Raw genomic sequence first — 19,451 nt, 5'->3', positions numbered from 1 at the left:
ACTTTTATCAAATTTTCATGGCTTAGATTCTGAAAATCCATATTTACATCTAAGAGAATTTGAGGACGTTTGTAACACTTATAATGATCAAAATTGTAGCATGGATATAGTTCGATTAAAGCTTTTCCCTTTTTCTTTAAAAGATAAAGCTAAAACATGGCTACAAAATTTGAGATCAAGTTCAATAAGATCATGGGAAGAAATGCAACAACAATTTTTCAAAAAGTTTTTTCCTTCCCATAGAACAAACTCTTTTCAAAGACAAATTACTACTTTTTCTCAAAAACAAGGAGAAACATTTTATCAATGTTGGGATAGATATAAAGAATTACTTAATACATGCCCACATCATGGTTTTGAAACATGGAGAATAGTTTCTCACTTTTATGAAGGTCTAATACATAAAGATAGGCAAATGATAGAATTCATGTGTAATGGAACTTTTGAAGATAAAAACCCAAATGAAGCTATGGAGTATAGTATAGGCACAATAGAACCACCAACAACTAAAATCAATAATTCAACAAATGGGGGTTGTGGGGACCCGAGCTCTGACTCAATTCTCTTTGGGATTAATTGGATCTTTGCTAGAAAATTTGGGTCAAAATTTTGCTTTTAATATAAAAAACGATTGTATATAAATCATATACAAACGACATCTTTATTTTATTTTAACAAAAGTAGATACACGTCTTGTTCCATACAAATCGTACAAACTAGAGTTTATTACACATTACATATCAAAATGTAAACACTACTAGTTCCTCTGCTATGCCCGTAATCACCACTCTAACCTCGATCTCTCATCCACGACGTGACCCTGATCATGTCCCACCTGTTGTCATGCACACATACAGACACAACAACAGCCGAATACTCCGGTGAGAACAAATCCCAGTATAAAACTTGTATACATGCATGTCATGCAATTAAATACAAAATGATAAAACATATATCAGTTACGGATAAAACTCTTTGACTCTTATTCTTTGACTCGACTCATATCTAAGTCTAGGGATCCCTACGTGAATAATACGTAACAAGTCTCCCACCTACCCTCCCAATTATGGTGGCGGTACGTCTTATTCCTAGACTTCGGCCCTTTCTGTATCGAACATCTACAACCGGAGTCGATCTTTTCCTGTGCTTCGATACCACCGAACGTCTAGAACTTGGCAATTCTGCCAATGACTCTCCTATCTCAATGCTTATACATAAATCAACATAAAGCACAAGTATAGCAAGGTAGAAAAATCTAGTATGTGATTTTGGGAAACTCGAATCAAATCTAACTCAAGTTTTATCTTCCCGAATCAACATGAATTATACCTTTCTTATCGTAATTTCGGTTGAATAAGTCGAAGTCTTGAAATCACGATATCAAATATGTCAACACAGATCTGCAACGACATGTATAAATGTACCATATCAACCTCTAACTCAAAGGAATACACATATAGATCAATATTCAATCTCGGTATATTTCGACGGCGTAACGGCGTAATCTCGCGATACCGGTCAACTCATTTATCAATAATCAATATCAATAACTCATAATCATCCCAAATATATGCCATCATCTCAAAATCTACATAACTCAATTCAAGACATGCTGGAATTTACAAAAAAATCGCATATCATAACCGTTCTTCGATCCGGTTGCGAATAAACGTTCCCAATAATCACAAGAACAAAAAAATAACAATCAAACTCTGATTTCCCCAAATCATCTCAACTTCAAAACAGGCTGAATGTATTAATACTTACATCCTTTTGAAGCTAATAATAAGAGGAGTACAAATATAGACTCGGATTCAAATTCGGTTGGCCGGATCTTGCGAAACCATCAATCTAAGCTAGGATGCAATTTGAAAGAATTCTGAAGCTTTTCTTGTTTCTCTCTCGTCCATCTCAAGCTGGGAAGGAAGATAACACATTATATATGCATGGCAAAGACAACTGTCTTCTTCTTTGGTCTGCACATCGCGCGCATATGCGCGACACCAACCGGCGCATATGCGCGAGACCTACGGGTCTCGGAATTTCTTTTTTTGGCAGCTCGCGCATATGCGCGTGCGCGCCCTTCTTCCGCGCATATGCGCGAGGTTCTCTGGACTTAACATTTTGAAACACACCTCCTCGCGCATATACGCGCCCTGTCTCGCGCACATGCGCGAGGTCCTCTGATTGCCTCGCGCGTATGCGCCCATCAGTGTCGAGCATTTGCGCGAGGGGTACTGTCCTCGCACACATTATATATATTCTCTCGTCTTTTCCGGTCCGATACAATACATCTATAATCACATCAATTATCAACAATTCATGTCCGATTATAATAACCAAATTCTCGGGCCTTACATTTCTCCCCCCCTAAGATATGATTTCGTCCCCGAAATCACAGGTGATTAAAATATATCAATAAGACGGTTTGATAAAATTGTATCGAAAACTCACATCAGCGGAACAGTTCGGGGAATCTCTGTCTCATATCTGATTCTGTCTATCAGGTAGCTTCTTCAATGCCATGACGACTCCATTGGACTTTTACCAGCAGAATAATCTTCGTCCTGAGTTGTTTGTTCTTCCAATCAATAATCTGAATTGGCTGCTCAAAATAACTTAAAGTTTCATCGAGTTCGGCTATATCAGGTTGAAGGACATGAGAAGTATCTGGCAGATATTTCCTTAGCATCGACACATGAAAAACGTCATGTATCCCGGATAAAGAAAGAGGAAGAGCAAGTCGATATGCACGATCGCCGATCTTCTCAAGAATCTCATATGGACCGATGTATCTAGGAGACAATTTCCCACGTTTTTCCAAACCTGACAATGCCTCTGAAAGGAGAAATCTTCAAAAATACTATGTCTCCCTGCTCAAACACTAACGGTCGACGACGTACATTCGCATACTTGGCTTGTCTATCCTGAGCTGTCTTCATTCTTTTCTGTATCAGTCTTACTTTATCAGTCATCTCTCGGATCATATCAGGCCCAAGCTCTGGTACATCTGAGATGTAATCCCAATACAGAGGAGATATTCACTTCTTGCCATTTATTGCTTCAAACGGTGCCATCTCGATGCTTGTTTGATAGCTGTTGTTGTACGAGAATTCACAAAGTGGTAGTAACTCTTGCCAACTAGTGCCAAAGTCTAGCACTACAGCTCTCAGCAAATCCTCTAAGATCTGGATAGTCCGCTCTGATTGTCCGTCTGTGCCAAAAATGTGAAGTGAATCGAGGATCACAATCTGATACGATAGATTTCGGCTCACCATGTAATCTAACTACCTCTCTGACATATATCTCTGCCATCTGATCATGTCTATACGTCATTCTGTACGGAATGAAACATACGGATTTGGTCAATCTGTCTATCACCACCCAAATTGCATCACAACCCCGGGATGAACGTGGTAACTTCGTGACAAAATCCATGGAAATTTGATCTAATTTCCATTCAGGAATAGATAAACTCTGAAGTAAACCCCCGGGTTTCTTCCTCTCGGCCTTCACCTGTTGGCAATTCAAACACTTCGATACAAACTCTGCAATGTCTAATTTCATCTGTTTCCACCAAAACTGTATCTTTAGATCGTTGTACATCTTTTTGCCGCCAGGATGAATACTGAACCGACTACAGTGTGCTTCTGATAAGATCTGTTGTTTCAAATTTGAAACATCTGGCACTACAAGACGGTTATTTACATACAAAACATGATCACGTACCTGATACTCTGACCGATGTCCTGATCTGACCATCTCAATCGATTTCTGAACATTCTGATCAATTTTCTGTGCTTTTTTTATGCGAACAATCAAATCTGGTTCTAATTGAATCGTAGCAAGTCGCAGTGGTCTACTATCTGTGTCAAATACTAATCCAGACAAACAGCAATCCTTAATCAAATTAGAAACACCTATCGTCGATAAGTATAAGGCACATACCTTTCGACTCAAGGCATCCGCTGCTGTATTAGACTTCCCTGGATAGTACTTGATTTCGCAATCAAAATCTTTCAGCAAATCGAGCCATCTACGCTGTCTCATATTCAACTCGGATTGAGAGAACATATACTTTAGGCTTTTATGATCAGAGTAAATTTCAAACTTCTTGCCATAAAGATAATGTCGCCATATCTTCAGTGCAAACACAATACCCGCCAATTCAAGATCATGAATTGGGTAACGAGTCTCGGGTGGCTTCAACTGTCTTGAGGCATAAGCAATGACATGCCTCCGCTGCATCAGAACACGTCCTAATCCGCTATGAGATGCATCACAATATACAACGAAATCACCAGTACCTGAAGGTATCGTCAATACTGGAGCACTGGTTAACCTCTTCTTCAATTCTAAGAAGCTAGACTCGCAAGCTTTAGACCACACAAATGGCGCATTCTTTTGTGTCAACTGGAAATCGGCTTCGCGATACTGGAGAAATCTTTGATGAATCGTCGATAGTACCCTGCTAGACCCATGAAACTACGTATCTCTAACACAGAAGTCGGTCTAGTCCAACTGATTACAGCTTCAACTTTACTTTGATCCACAGAAATACCGTCTCCAGATATGATATGCCCCAAAAAGACAACCTGTCTTAGCCAAAACTCACATTTTGACAGTTTAGCATATAATTTCTCATTTCTCAGCATCTGCAACACAATTCTTAAGTGTTCGGCATGCTCAACCATACTCTTGGAATATACCAAAATATCATCAATAAAAACAATAACAAACTCATCTAGATACTTCTGAAAAACACGATTCATCAATCCCATAAACACCGCTGAAGCATTCGTTAAACCAAAAGGCATGACAATAAACTCATAATGTCCATACCTGGTTCGGAATGCTGTCTTTGGTATGTCTGCATCTCTGACTCGGAGTTGGTGATATCCAGATCGCAGATCGATCTTGGAATAGACAGAAGATCCCTGCAACTGATCAAATAAATCGTCAATACGAGGCAATGGGTATTTGTTCTTTACCATTGCCTTGTTAAGTTGCCGGTAATCAATACACAATCTCATCGAACCGTCTTTCTTTCGCACAAATAGCACTGGAGCGCCCCAAGGAGAATTACTCGGTCTGATATATCCCTTGGCTAGAAGATCTTCTAGCTGAGTTTTTAATTCTTTCAATTCGATTGGCGCCATTCTGTACGGAGCTCGGGATATAGGAACGGTACTTGGAATGAGATCGATGCTAAAATCTACCTCTCGAGTTGGAGGTAACCTTGGAATTTCATCGGGAAATACATCGGCGAACTCGCATACCACTAGCAAATCTGCCAATGCCGGGCTCGATTTCCATAGATCTACGGAATAGACAAGGAACCCCTCTGCTCCTTCCTGTAACAATCGTGTCATTGTCAAAACAGATACTAAGGGAATCCGAGATCTGGAACCCTTACCGTAGAATTTCCATTCGTCAGCCATCTCTGGTCTGAACCTGACAATCTTCTGGAAACAATCTACAGTGGCTCGGTACTTTGTTAACATATCAATACCAACAATACAATCAAAATCAGATAGCTCAAGCACAACACAGTCTAACTCAATCTCTTGACCCTCGAATTGTAGTATACACTGTCTAACTGAAGTCACGGATATAAGACCACTTCCCAACGGAGAAGTAACAGACACTACGGCAGATAATGACTCGACAGGCAATGCATGTATCAATGCAAAACGTTCTGATATAAATGTATGAGATGCACCTGTATCTATCAATACATAGGCAGGATAGCCGCAAAGAAAACAGTTACATGCAATCACATCATCTGGTGCATCTTGGGCCTGCTCTTCTGTCAGTGCAAATACTCGAGCCTGCTGTCTAGGGGGCTGGCTCACTGTCTGGCTACCTCTGGCTCGGGGCTGGGTCGGTGTAGGGGTTGGCTGAAAGGAATGAACAGATGAAGCTTGCCTCTCAGGCTGATTTACGGAACCAGATGCTCCTACACTCTGAGCTTGTTGTACCCCTTTCTGTGGACAAACCCTGGCGAAGTGTCCTTGCTGTCTGCAGATATTGCAACGACCCATCACGCCCTGACACTGTTTAGTGGCATGTCTGCCTCCACAAGAACTGCATTACACATCTGTATACTCTGTACTCTGGCCAGGACCTCTCTGTCGTGACCCACTGGAGCTCGACGAACTGCCCCCTGATCTCTTGAACTGTTTGCCTTTCGCTTTCAACTGGTCTTTTCTCCCGCTGCTACTACCACTGCTATCGAATCTCTGAGAAGGTTGAAAAGAGGGCTGTGGTGGTCTTGGACTCGGAGTGACATAAGGAGCGCTTCGTTGCCTAAGCAGTCTAGCTTCCGCCCCCTTGGAACGGTTCAACGGTTCAGCGAAGTTGTTAGGTCTACCGGTATTCACCAAAGTAAAAATATCTGGGTTTAAGCCATTAATAAACTGATCTGCAATAGCCTCATCATTTTCTGCAACATGAGGGGCAAATCGGAGCAATGCAGAGAACTTTGCCGCATATTCTTCGATATTTAACTATTCCTGTCTCAGATTGGCAAATTCAGCACCTTTATCTTTTCTGTAGGACACGGAAAAGAATCGTTGATAGAACTTTGCTTTGAAAACTTTCCAAGTGATCTCTGTGCCACGATGCTCCAAGGCTCTTTTCGTGGTAAGCCATCAGTTCTTTTCAACTTCTTGCAGTTGATGCCCAATAAGTTTAACTCGTCGCTCGTCAGTATAGTCAAGAAATTCAAATAACATCTCGATGTCATCGAGCCAACTTTCACATTCAACTGAATTTTCTTTGCCCTTCAGTGTCGGTGGTAAAAATGACTGAAACCTCTTTAACAAAGTCTCCATCGGTGTAGCGGTCACATCCATCGCATCATTGGATGTACTGCCCTGTTCTGGTGGCCGACCTGCTACTGGTTGCGGTACTCGTCGAGGAGGCATATCTAATTATCAAACGGATTAGTACACAATCTATACAATCTGTCTCAGTCCTCCTCTGATCATATACCTCTGATTCAGAATTGGTTCTGATTCATTTTGTGCTTAATACCTGTCGCAATCAAATCAAATAAACAGGTAGACATGTATTACAACAAGAAACATGCTTGCATAGAAGAAATATGAAAATCAACATACAATGAATAGCATGGTAACATCACAAAAGCAAGGAAGACGACTCGACCTACCCCGCTCACTCTCTTCTAGTTCAGTCTACAGAACCCACGGCTCTGATACTACCTGTTGTGGGGAATCGGGCTCTGACTCAATTTTCTTTGGGATTAATTGGATCTTTTCTAGAAAATATGGGTCAAAATTTTGCTTTTAATATCAAAAACGATTGTATATAAATCATATACAAACGACATCTTTATTTTATTTTAACAAAAGTAGATACACGTCTGGTTCCATACAAATCGTACAAACTAGAGTTTATTACACATTACATATCAAATGTAAACACTACTAGTTCCTCTGCTATGCCCGTAATCAACACTCTAACCTCGATCTCTCATCCTCGGCGTGACCCTGATCCTGTCCTACCCGTTGTCATGCACACATACAGACACAAGAACAGCCAAATACTCCGGTGAGAACAAATCCCAGTATAAAACATGTATACATGCATGTCATGCAATTAAATACAAAATAATAAAACATATATCAGTTACGGATAAAATTCTTTGACTCTTATTCTTTGACTCGACTCATATCTAAGTCTAGGGATCCCGATGTGAATAATACGTAACAAGTCTCCCACCTACCCTCCCAATCGTGGTGGCGGTACGTCTTATTCCTAGACTTCGGCCCTGTCTGTATCAAACATCTACAACCGGAGACGATCTTCTCTTGTGCTTCGATACCACCGAACGTCTAGAACTTGGCAATTCTGCCAATGACTCTCCTATCTCAATGAACTTGGCAATTCTGCCAATTCTAGTATGTGATTTTGGGAAACTCGAATCAAATCTAACTCGATTTGTATCTTCCCGAATCAACATGAATTATACCTTTCTTATCGTAATTTCGGTTGAATAAGTCGAAGTCTTGAAATCTCGATATCAAATATGTCAACACAGATCTGCAACGACATGTATAAATGTACCATATCAACCTCTAACTCAAAGGAACACACATATAGATCAATATTCAATCTCGGTATATCTCGACGGCGTAACGGCGTAATCTCGCGATACCGGTCAACTCAATTATCAATAATCAATATAAATAACTCATAATCATCCCAAATATATGCCATCATCTCAAAATCTACATAACTCAATTCAAGACATGCTAAAATTTACACAAAAATTGCATATCATAACCGTTCTTCGATCCGGTTGCGAATAAACGTTCCCAATAATCACAAGAACAAATAATAACAATCAAACTCTGATTTCCCCAAATCATCTCAACTTCAAAACATGTTGAATGTATTAATACTTACATCTTTTTTAAGATAATAATAAGAGGATCACAAATATAGACTCGGATTCAAATTCAGTTGGGCGGATCTTGCGAAACCATCAATCTAAGCTAAGATGCAATTTGAAAGAATTCTGAAGCTTTTCTTGTTTCTCTCTCGTCCATATCAAGCTGGGAAGGAAAATAACACATTATATATGCATGGCAAAGACAACTGTCTTATTCTTTGGTCTGCACGTCTCGCGCATATGCGCGACACCAACCGGCGCATATGCGCGAGACCTACGGGTCTCGGAATTTCTCTTTTTGACAACTCGTGCATATGCGCGTGCGCGCCCTTCTTCCGCGCATATGTGCGAGGTTCTCTGGACTTAACATTTTGAAACACACCTCCTCGCGCATATACGCGCCCTGTCTCGCGCACCTGCGCGAGGTCCTCTGCCTGCCTCGCGCATATGCGCCCATCAGTGTCGAGCATATGCGCGAGGGGTACTGTCCTCGCACACATTATATATATTCTCTCGTCTTTTCCGGTCCGATACAATACATCTATAATCACATCAATTATCAACAATTCATGTCCGATTATAATAACCAAATTCTCGGGCCTTACAGGGGTGGTATCTATAATCTTAAAGATGATATAGATATTCAAGCTAAACTTGCATGTTTAGCAAGAAAAATTGAGTCATTAGAAATGAAAAAGAGTGGTCAATAAAAAAGTATTCAAGAAATTGTTTGTCATATATGTGATACACATGATCATGCTACAAAAGATTCTCCAACATTACCTTAATTTAAAAAATATCTCCATGAACAAGCAAATTATGTTAACAATTATAAAAAACGAATACTAGATCTTTTTTCAACATCATATAATCCTGGATGGAAAAATCATCCTAATTTTAGTTGGAGGAATGATAATAATGCCCAACCCTCACAACAATATTTTCAAAATAACCAAAATCATCAAGGTTATATTCCTTATGTTACACCTCCAAGAAAAAACTTTGAAGATGTAATTCATGCATTTATCCAAAAGCAAAAATCTATCAATATTCTAAACAGTCAATCTATGAGTGATTTGAAAGAAACTCTTGCAAAATTTGCATCTGCACTTAATATTCATGAAAAAGAAAAATTTCTATCTCAACCTCAACCTCAACCTAATCCTAAAAATCAAAATCAAGAATTAAAAATGAAAAAATTGATCAAATAAAATCTGTTATTACCCTTAGAAGTGGTAAAATAGTTAATGATACATATAATAATGAAAACAAGGATAATTTAAAATCAAAGAGTAAGGATGATAATCCTGATACTTTTGAGAATGGTGATACTTTAAATTCTAAAAATAATATGTTGAGTGATAAATCATCTGAAATAGTAAATGAATCAAATAAACCTCCACCATTTCCTCATGCATTAACAAATCATAAAAAACAAAAAAAATGATTCTGATATCTATGAAGTTTTTAAACAAGTAAAGATAAATATTCCATTATTAAATGCCATTTAACAAGTACCTTCATATGCAAAATTTTTAAAAGACTTATGTACTTTGAAGAGAAAATTTCATGTGAAGAAGATAGCATTCTTGGCTGAACAAATAAGTTCTATTCTTCAAAATAATTCTAGTTTAAAATATAAAGATCCTGGTTCTCCAACAATTTCATATATTATTGGAGAAAATAAAATTAAAAAATCTTTGTTAGATTTGGGAGCAAGTGTGAATTTACTTCCTTATTCAGCTGTTACTCTCTTACTCGCAGATAGGTCAATCAAAATACCTAGAGGTATTGTAGAAGATGTGTTGGTTCAAGTTGATAAATTCATATATCCTGTAAATTTTATTGTTTTGGATACACAACCAATAGAAGTACATAATAAAATTCCAGTAATATTGGAACGACTATTTCTAGCAACTTCAAATGCTTTAATTAATTGTCGAAATGGAATAATGAAATTGTATTTTAGAAATATGACTTTAGAAATTAATGTGTTCAATTTATGTAAACAACCAAGTATTAATGAAAATGAATATGGTAATGAAATTGAAATAATTGTGGAAGAAAATATACAAAAAGAAAACTTAAATCAACAATCTGAAATTTTTTTAATAGAAAGTTTTAAGTCCGAAAATAATTTTAAAGAAGATGATAATACAAAACTTGAATTAAAAGTTTTACCATTCGAATTGAAATATGTATTTCTTGGTGAAAATAAAACATTTTCTGTTGTAATTTCTTCTACTCTTCTATCAAATCAAGAAGAAGATTTAATTAAATTACTTAAAAAATATAAAAATGCGATTGGATGGACTTTGAAAGATATAAAAGTTATAAATCCTTTAATTTGTACACATAAAATTCATTTGGAAGAAAACGCTAAAACATATCAACAACCACAAAGAAGGTTAAATCCACATATGAAGGAAGTTGTTAAGAATGAAGTATTAAAACTATTAGACGCTGGAATTATCTATCCAATCTCAGATAGTAAATGGGTAAGTCCAACACAAGTAGTAACTAAAAAGTCAGGCATCACTGTTATAAAAAATGAAAAGGAAGAGTTATTACAAGCTAGGATTCCATCTAGTTGGCGTATGTGTATTGATTATAGAAAATTAAATGATGCAACTAGAAAAAATCATTTCCCACTACCATTTTTAGATCAAATTCTAGAAAAAGTAGCTGGAAATTCTTATTACTGTTTTTTTTATGGGCATTCAGGGTATTATTAAATACCTATATCATTAGAAGATCAAGAAAAAACTACTTACACTTGTCCTTTCAGAACTTTTGCATTTAAAAGAATGCCATTTGGTTTATGTAATGCTCCGGCTACTTTTCAAAGATGCATGTTAAGTATTTTCAGTGATATGATTGAAGAATTTGTAGAAGTTTTTACGGATGATATAACTGTTTTTGGAAACTCATTTGAAAATTGTCTTAAAAACCTAGAAGAAGTATTAAAACGATGTGAAGAAAAAAATCTTGTTTTAAATTGGGAAAAATGTCATTATATGGTTAAATTTGGGATTGTGTTAGGTCATGTGATATCTGAAAAAGGAATTGAAGTTGATAAAGCCAAAGTTGATGTTATTGCTAATTTAACATCACAAAAAACGGTCAAAGAAGTTCCATCATTCTTGTGTCATGCAGGTTTTTATAGAAGGTTTATAAAAAATTTCAGCATAATATCTAAACCAATTTCAAATCTTTTAACAAAAGATACACAATTTGAATGGACTCAAAAATGTGAAAATACTTTTAAAAAAATAATTAATCTTTTAATTACATCACCTATTTTACAACTTCCAGATTGATCTTTACCATTTGAATTAATGTGTTATGCAAGTGATTATGCTATAGGAGCTGTGTTAGGACAAAGAAAAGAAAGAAAACCGCATCAATCTATTATGCTAGTAGAACCTTAAATAGTGCCCAAATAAATTATTCAACTACTGAAAAAGAATTACTTTCAGTAGTATTTGCATTAGATAAGTTTCGATCTTATTTAATTGGTTCTACTACTATTGTGTACACTGATCATTCTGCCTTAAAATATTTATCAAATAAACAAGATTCTAAGCCAAGATTAATACGGTGGATTTTATTGTTACAAAAATTTGATATTATAATTAAAGATAAAAAAAGAAAAGAAAATGTCTTAGCCGATCATTTATCTAGAATAATGACTGAATCATCTCGTAATGAAATACCAAAAAATGAAAATTTTCCAGATGATAAGTTGTATGCTACTATTATGCCTTGGTTATCTAACATTGTAAATTTTATTGTGACAAATAAAATGCCTTCTCATTGGAATTCACAGGATAAGAATAAATTCTTGATAGAAGTTAAAAAATTTTATTGTGATGATCCTTACTTGTTTAAGTATTGTCCAAACCAAATTTTTCGACGATTCATACCCGATAATGAAGTAAGTAATGTTATTAAATTTTGTCATTCTGAAGCATGTGGAGGTCATTTTTCATCAAATAAAACAGCTGCAAAAATCTTACAATGTGGATTTTATTGGCCGTATTTATTCAAATATACGCATTTATTTTGCAAATCTTTTGAAAACTGTCAGAAGATGGGATCAATTTCAAAACGAAACATGATGCCTTTAAAGCTAATCATAATTATTGAAATATTCGATAGTTGGGCGATAGATTTTATGGGTCCATTTTCATTATCTTTTGGATATACGTACATTTTAGTCGCTGTTGATTATGTTTCAAATTGGATTGAAGCAATTGCATGTAGAACTAATGATCATAAAGTTGTTATAAAATTTTTTTAGAACTAATGATCATAAAGTTGTTATAAAATTTTTTTAAAATTTTTTTAGAACTAATGATCATAAAGTTGTTATAAAATTTTTTAAAAAAATTTTTTTTAGCCGATTTGAAATACCTAGAGCAATAATTAGTGATGGAGGAAGTCGTTTTATAAATAAATCATTTCCATTNTCACCATATAGGTTAGTTTTTTGTAAGCATTGTCATTTACCGGTTGAACTTGAACATAAAGCTTATTGGGCAATTAAAGAATTTAATATTAATTTAGATGATGCATAATTAAGAAAATTGCAAATAAATGAACTTGAAGAATTAAGAAATGATGCATATGAAAATTCAAAGATTTATAAAGATAAAACTAAAGCCTTTCATGATACAAATATTATCAGAAAGTCATTTGAAATTGGACAAAAAGTTTTACTTTATAATTCTCGTTTGCAATTATTTTCAGGAAAACTAAGATCGAGATGGTCAGGACCATTTATAGTTAAATTTGTTTATCCTCATGGTGATGTTGATATTGAAAATCCTAAAAATAATGATGTGTTTAAAGTTAATGTGCAAAGACTTAAGCCTTTTATAGAAAATGAAATTCTTAATGATGATTTTATGCATTTATATGATCCACAATAGTTGTTTGATATTTTCATTCTGTTTTTGCAGATTCTAGTTCATTTCCCGGTTAAGTGGCGGATACCGGTACTCCGTGACTATCTAAGTCGATTTTTTCAGTTTTCCCAAAATAATTGAATCATATAATAATAATAATAATAATAATAATAATAATAATAATAATAATAATAATAATATAGATGCTTGTATTGTGAATCTTCGTAAATATTTTGTTTGTTTACCTGATAATGCGTTGAAAAAAATTTATAAAGCTAGATGTGAGCGACTAAGGTTGATGATGTCATATGGCATACCGAATGATATCCGTTTGATAATTGAAGCAAAATTCCGATTGGTTGGGGAAGCAAGTGAAATAATAATAAGACATATGCTAGGATTTGGTAAAAGCACATATGCCAAAAAGCGAAGAGCTAAGCGTATAGGTGGATTTCATAAATGTGCAAGGTGGACTTGTAAAGGGAAATGCAAAAATGTTGGAATGACATCAAAGAATAGAGAAGATAAAATTTTATTCATTATGAATGGTCTAAGTAAAGAGCTTTTGGATAATTTTCTAGAAGTTCTTGATACGCATTCTAGTGGTATGTGAAAAATGAACTTCTTAAACTATGGTGGCAATTTCAACTTGAGGAATATCAATATGGACGGTGGAATCAGTCTTATAAAGATCCTACTGTAGTAACACATATCTGTTTAGATAAGTAAATATATACATACAATTTCATCTCGGGAATATGACGTTAAAAGACCCTGTTTGCCAATTTATAAGAAAATTGGATGGGAAGCATGTCCTCGACTCATAGAAGGCGTTGAAGCCGTTACTGAACGTAAAATCAGAGAAAGATGTGAGCCGCAATCACAACTACGCTGCATAGATGTGTTTTAATTTATGTCATTTTTATTTTCTTTTAATAATAATAATTTCCTGTTCAAATATTGACTTTTGACATGTTACACTTATAAATTCATATGCTGTGATTTAACAATTGCAGAAAAACATATTACTCAACATGTCGACGTCCACGGTAAGTAAAATAAAAAATATTTGTCTATTTTGTGGATCTAATGCAGGAAAAGATTCAATTTATGAAGAGGTAGCAGAAAAGCTTGGAATAACACTTGCTAAAAAAAGATTCATTTGGTATATGGTGGTGGTGAAGTTGGTCTCATGGGAAAAGTTGCAAAAGCTGCGCATGCAGATGGAAGTGAAGTCTTAGGCATTATTCCGATTACCTTAGCCAGTCTTACTGAACCAACAATAGGAGAAGAAATGAAAGTGGACAACGTGTATGAACGAATTACTCAAATGATTGAACATTCAGATGCTTTCATTGCTTTGCTAGGAGGTTTCGGTACTTTGGAAGAAATATTTCATTCTGTTTGTTGAGCACAATTAAATATCGACTATAAGCCAATTGGTTTGTTAAATGTTAACAATTATTATGATAAACTGCTATCGTTTCTTGATGATGTTGTGGAATAGAGACTTATTTAATTAGCTTCGCGAAGGATGTTAGTTTTTGCTACAAGTGAAGGTGAACTTATTGATTTACTGTAAGGATTTAGTCATGAACCAGATCCATTCTTATCTCAACTTAATTGGCCAACATGCAAGAGTAAGAAAAGAAAATTCATGTGATGCTAAACTTGTGATTCAACGGTATGTTTTAAATTTTTTTTTCTTTAAAGTATGAAAAATCTCCTCTTCTTCTTCTCCTCTTNTATATATTTGTGTGTGTTTTTAAATAAAATAATTTCTAAACTTTTTATGATAATATAGTTAAAAGATATGGTTTGTATGGTTGTTAACATGTATAATTGAAAGAATTCTTTTTGTAAAAGTATAAAAAATACTCACACATCTTTTGCGAGTAAGTGGTTAGAAATGAGAAAGCAATTAATAAACTTTTATTGATTATTAAAAAATGGTTAATTACAAGAATATAACTCCCCTATAAAAAAATATTAATTATTAAAAAAATAGAAGATAAATAACGGACTGCGAAGTTCTTTGTTCATGATAATTGTTTTTTTTCTAGATTTGATTGATGTACTATAAATGTGTTCTAAAAAAAAACCATCAATCAATATGTTCTAAAAAAAAGATTTGTTTGTGTTGGATGCTACTACTTAAATTATAATTCGCCCAAGTGTAGGTTTTCTGCAAATAATATATTTCGTAAGTACGAGATCGATCCACAGAAATGTTATTTTAAGTTTAAATTTATTAATTTATAGATTACCAAATGCAAGAACGAAAGTTTACAAATTATAAATTTTTGTCAAGGTTCGAGGATTTATTCTTGGTTTATGTAATATTGTTTAACTAAAAGTAAAACAAAGGAAACCACCATAAATAATGGTTCCAAGAAAATTAAATATTTAAACACACACCTAATATAATATAGTTCCAACTATAGAAAATATCGAATTCACCGATATTATATATATGGTACCTATGATTATATATATAACTATATAAATATATAACTGCATAAAGTAAATATAAAATTAAATCTTTATATTTCATTTAGAACAACCGGCAGAGTCACGCTATTGCCTAAATGAAATATATGATTTAATAAGTCAGTTGCGGAAAAGTAAAAGTTAGTTGCGATAAAATAAATGTTAGATGCGGAAAATAAAAGTTAGTTGCGATAAAGTAATGTTAGATGCGAAAAGTTGTTGCGATAAAGTAAATGTTAGATTGTTAGATATTAGTATTAAATCATAATATTTCATTTAGAACAACCGACAGAGCCACGCCATAAAAAGAAATTAGCAAAATGAAAATAAATAAAGAAAGAATATAAATATAAACAATCTTACTTCACCAAGAATTCATCCTCTTCACCTTGACATAATGGATTTAACTTTCCATTAACTTACTTTTGATCAACACTAAAAACATCACTCATAATTTGGAAAATGAAAAATATGTTGGAACTTAGAACTTTTATACACACTCACACTATATTTTACAATGAGATAGAATGATTCTCAAGCTAGCACAAGGCCTCTATTTATAGGCCAAATGAGAGAAAGGGTCAAAAATTTATTAATGCCGTGTAGTTGTAATAGTAGTCTTTGTCTCCTCCAACTTCAATTCCATGTTCCTTCTTTCAATGCTTTGTTCCACGACTTTAATCACCGAAGTTGACTCTGCTTAAAACAACAAACATGTGGAGAATTGTCTGTAGATGAATTTGGCTACTTGGTTCACCTCATTTGGTTAAATATTGAAATAGTTATGATTTTTTTACTATATGCTGGTCATGGTGAAAGTAAATTTGTCATCCTTTTTGATATTTTCACAATTTGGTCATCTTAACCAACTTTTTAGGCAATCATGTCTTCTGCAAAGTTGTAGATAATTTCTCAAAGATTACAAACATGTTTGAATCACCTCCATTTGAATTTTCTAGCTTGAGTTATCATTATTTTACAAACACGTAGAAAACCTGAAAATAAAACATATTTAGTAAGACATTTAAATATAAACACGCAATACTAAAACAACATAATTTTATAATTTTGATGAAATTTAAATTTTAAATTATAGGTTTTAATATATAATAAATTATTATTAGAGGTCAAGTCCCGAGTGAACTAGAATGTCATAAGCTATTTATCCACCTCGGTGGTGAGTTCGAGTACCTATGTCTAAGTTCTGCAAGTTAAGTATTTAAACTCAGGTTAGTATGTTGCAGCAGTGACGATAAGTGAGATCCAACGAATCCCTCAACGCCAAGTAAGTATGTCGACGTGCGAAAAGAAAATATTTTAAAGTTTTTGAGGTATGCTAAATGTCTTGTGACCAAATTATGAATGGGTTTGGAAGTCGGTGAACGTGGCAGAGGACCTCTCCACCCCGTTAAAGCATGAACAGGTTTATATCAGGATTGGAAAGCGGTAAAGCATGACCAGAGACAAATCCACCCGTTAAAGCATGAACGGGGATCTCATGTATGTGGCAGTGGATCTTCCCTGTCAGCCCAGTACTGTGGTTTAGTCTGATCAGGAGCCTTTATGTATGGGTCACTTGCTTTTGAAACATGCCTCGACGCAAAATGATGTTATGTATGCTCATGTATGTACGATGCAAGCATGTTTATGTAACGTTTTACGTTGTTGGCACGTCTATGTATGTATGTATGTATGTATGTTCAAGTCTTCGTATGCAAGTTCGAGTTCTAAGTATGTACGTCCTATTTTGAAGATGCATGTGGTTTTATTATGTAGTACTGGCTACCTTCCAATTTATACGTGTTGAGTCTTTAGACTCACTAGACTTGATCGATGCAGGTGAGGATGATGTCGAGGAGACGAGGGGTGAGGACCAGTGAGCTGGCTTGGACTGTGCAGGAGGCTAAACCCGAGGACCGCCCATGTTTTAAGATTTTATTGCACGACGATTTTTAATACTATGATTTTACGTTATGGCTTACGATGTTTAAACATGTATTTTTCCTTTGGCAAATTTTAATTGTGATCTTTTTATTTCAAATATTTTTGTTGAACAGTTTATGGATGATCACAATTTTAAAGTTAATTTTGCATTTAAGAAAATTTTTATTTTCCGCAAATTTTAAAATAGTTTAAAAGTACGGTACGTTACACTCACGACCATTACTAACCCTAGACCAGTTCCAGACCCGAGCCACCCCCAGTCCGATCCCTGAGCCAAGCAGCAAGGGGCAGTACATGGACATCACCTGCACGTCCCCTTATGTGCACAAGAGTCCTACTTTGCGTGGGACTCTTTGCAGCAGCCACCACCAAGCCCTAGCCTCCCCGATCCACTCTAGACCACCCTGAGCCATCGTCCGGACCACCCCAGCCATTGCCTGAACCACCCTAGCCAAGCCCCTAACCCTTAGAAAGTTGCAGCAATCGGCTGCACCAAACTCATGCAAGGGAAGACTCCATGTGATCATGGACTCTTCCTAACCACCTAGCCACTGGTCCTAGACATTCTAGGACCCTACCAGACCCTAGAATAGCCCCTTACCAAGCCCCAGCCATCCCTGGCCGAGCCCACCAGCAGCAAACGCCCAAGCCGCCCCCTTTGATCAAACCAAACCAGAATTCGGTTCCCGCTTGCTCGATTTGTTTTTGCTGTGTTTGTGTGAGTGTTCTAGACCCTTAAACTTGTATAAACACATGCTTGATCATATCCTAATTCATGGCAGCCCTTAACACAAAATAAACATGAATTTGAAACACAACCCAAGCTTTAAAAATTCCATGATCATGAAAAACGAAAATAAATAACATGTCAGTTGTTTTTTTCCTACCAAACATACATAAAAACATATTATGGTGTGATGATGTTTTGAAAGAAATAATTATGCGTGCCTTTGCGTATTTAAAGCACGGTTTTATGTTGACGATTGCGAAGAACGGAGACGACAACCTTGGATAGAAATCTTCCTTGAATTAATCGACTTTTCTTCCAAAAATATTGAAGGTGTGGGTCGTGTCTTATTTGAGAGGAATTGTTGTGAGAGCAAAATCTGAAAAATGGCGTAGGAAGTGTGTAGGATTTGGGGTAGGTTTTAATACATTATATACTAATTAATTCACTAATCAAGGCTTAGGCCTATAAATAAACTTAATTAAGCACACTTAGCCCATTGGTGTTTAATTAAAAAATAAAATTAATTTTGTTTAATAAAGTTTGTAATTTTAATAACCGGGTTGCCAAAACGTTTGTATTTTTGTTGAAAAACCAATACCGATAAAAATTACGTCCCGACGTATAAAATCACCTAAAAACCCCATATTTTCAAAAATAAGAAAAAGAATCACCCATAATTTAAGTAATTAAAAAAATTATTTAATAAAAACATTTTCTACTTTTCAGCCCTCGGTCTCCGTTCTTCGATCGCAACTCGAATAACCTTTAAAAAAATACATTATTAATGCAACAATGTAGAAAAATATATTTTAAACATGCAAATATGCACAACATAATTAATTCATGAAATTAAAACATTTAATTAAAATACACAAAGAATTTAATAACTCGTATGCATGTGGTTCGTGTGGACCTTTAAATTTTCGGGGCGTTACAGATATACCTTAAAATCTTTGAA

At 35.1% G+C, this 19,451-nt stretch overlaps 1 non-coding gene across 1 annotated transcript; it reads right to left on the bottom strand.

Moving 5' to 3' along the window:
- Positions 1-246: 246 nt before the first annotated feature.
- LOC140977936 (small nucleolar RNA R71) lies at positions 247-357 on the bottom strand. The gene has a single exon (XR_012175501.1). It is a non-coding gene; the product is annotated as a small nucleolar RNA R71 (small nucleolar RNA).
- Between the last annotated feature and the right edge of the window lie 19,094 nt (positions 358-19,451).

This window comes from Primulina huaijiensis, chromosome 5, assembly GCF_012295235.1.
Source record: "Primulina huaijiensis isolate GDHJ02 chromosome 5, ASM1229523v2, whole genome shotgun sequence".
NCBI classification, from domain to species: Eukaryota; Viridiplantae; Streptophyta; class Magnoliopsida; order Lamiales; family Gesneriaceae; genus Primulina; species Primulina huaijiensis.
This window is presented reverse-complemented; position numbering and strand designations above follow the sequence as displayed.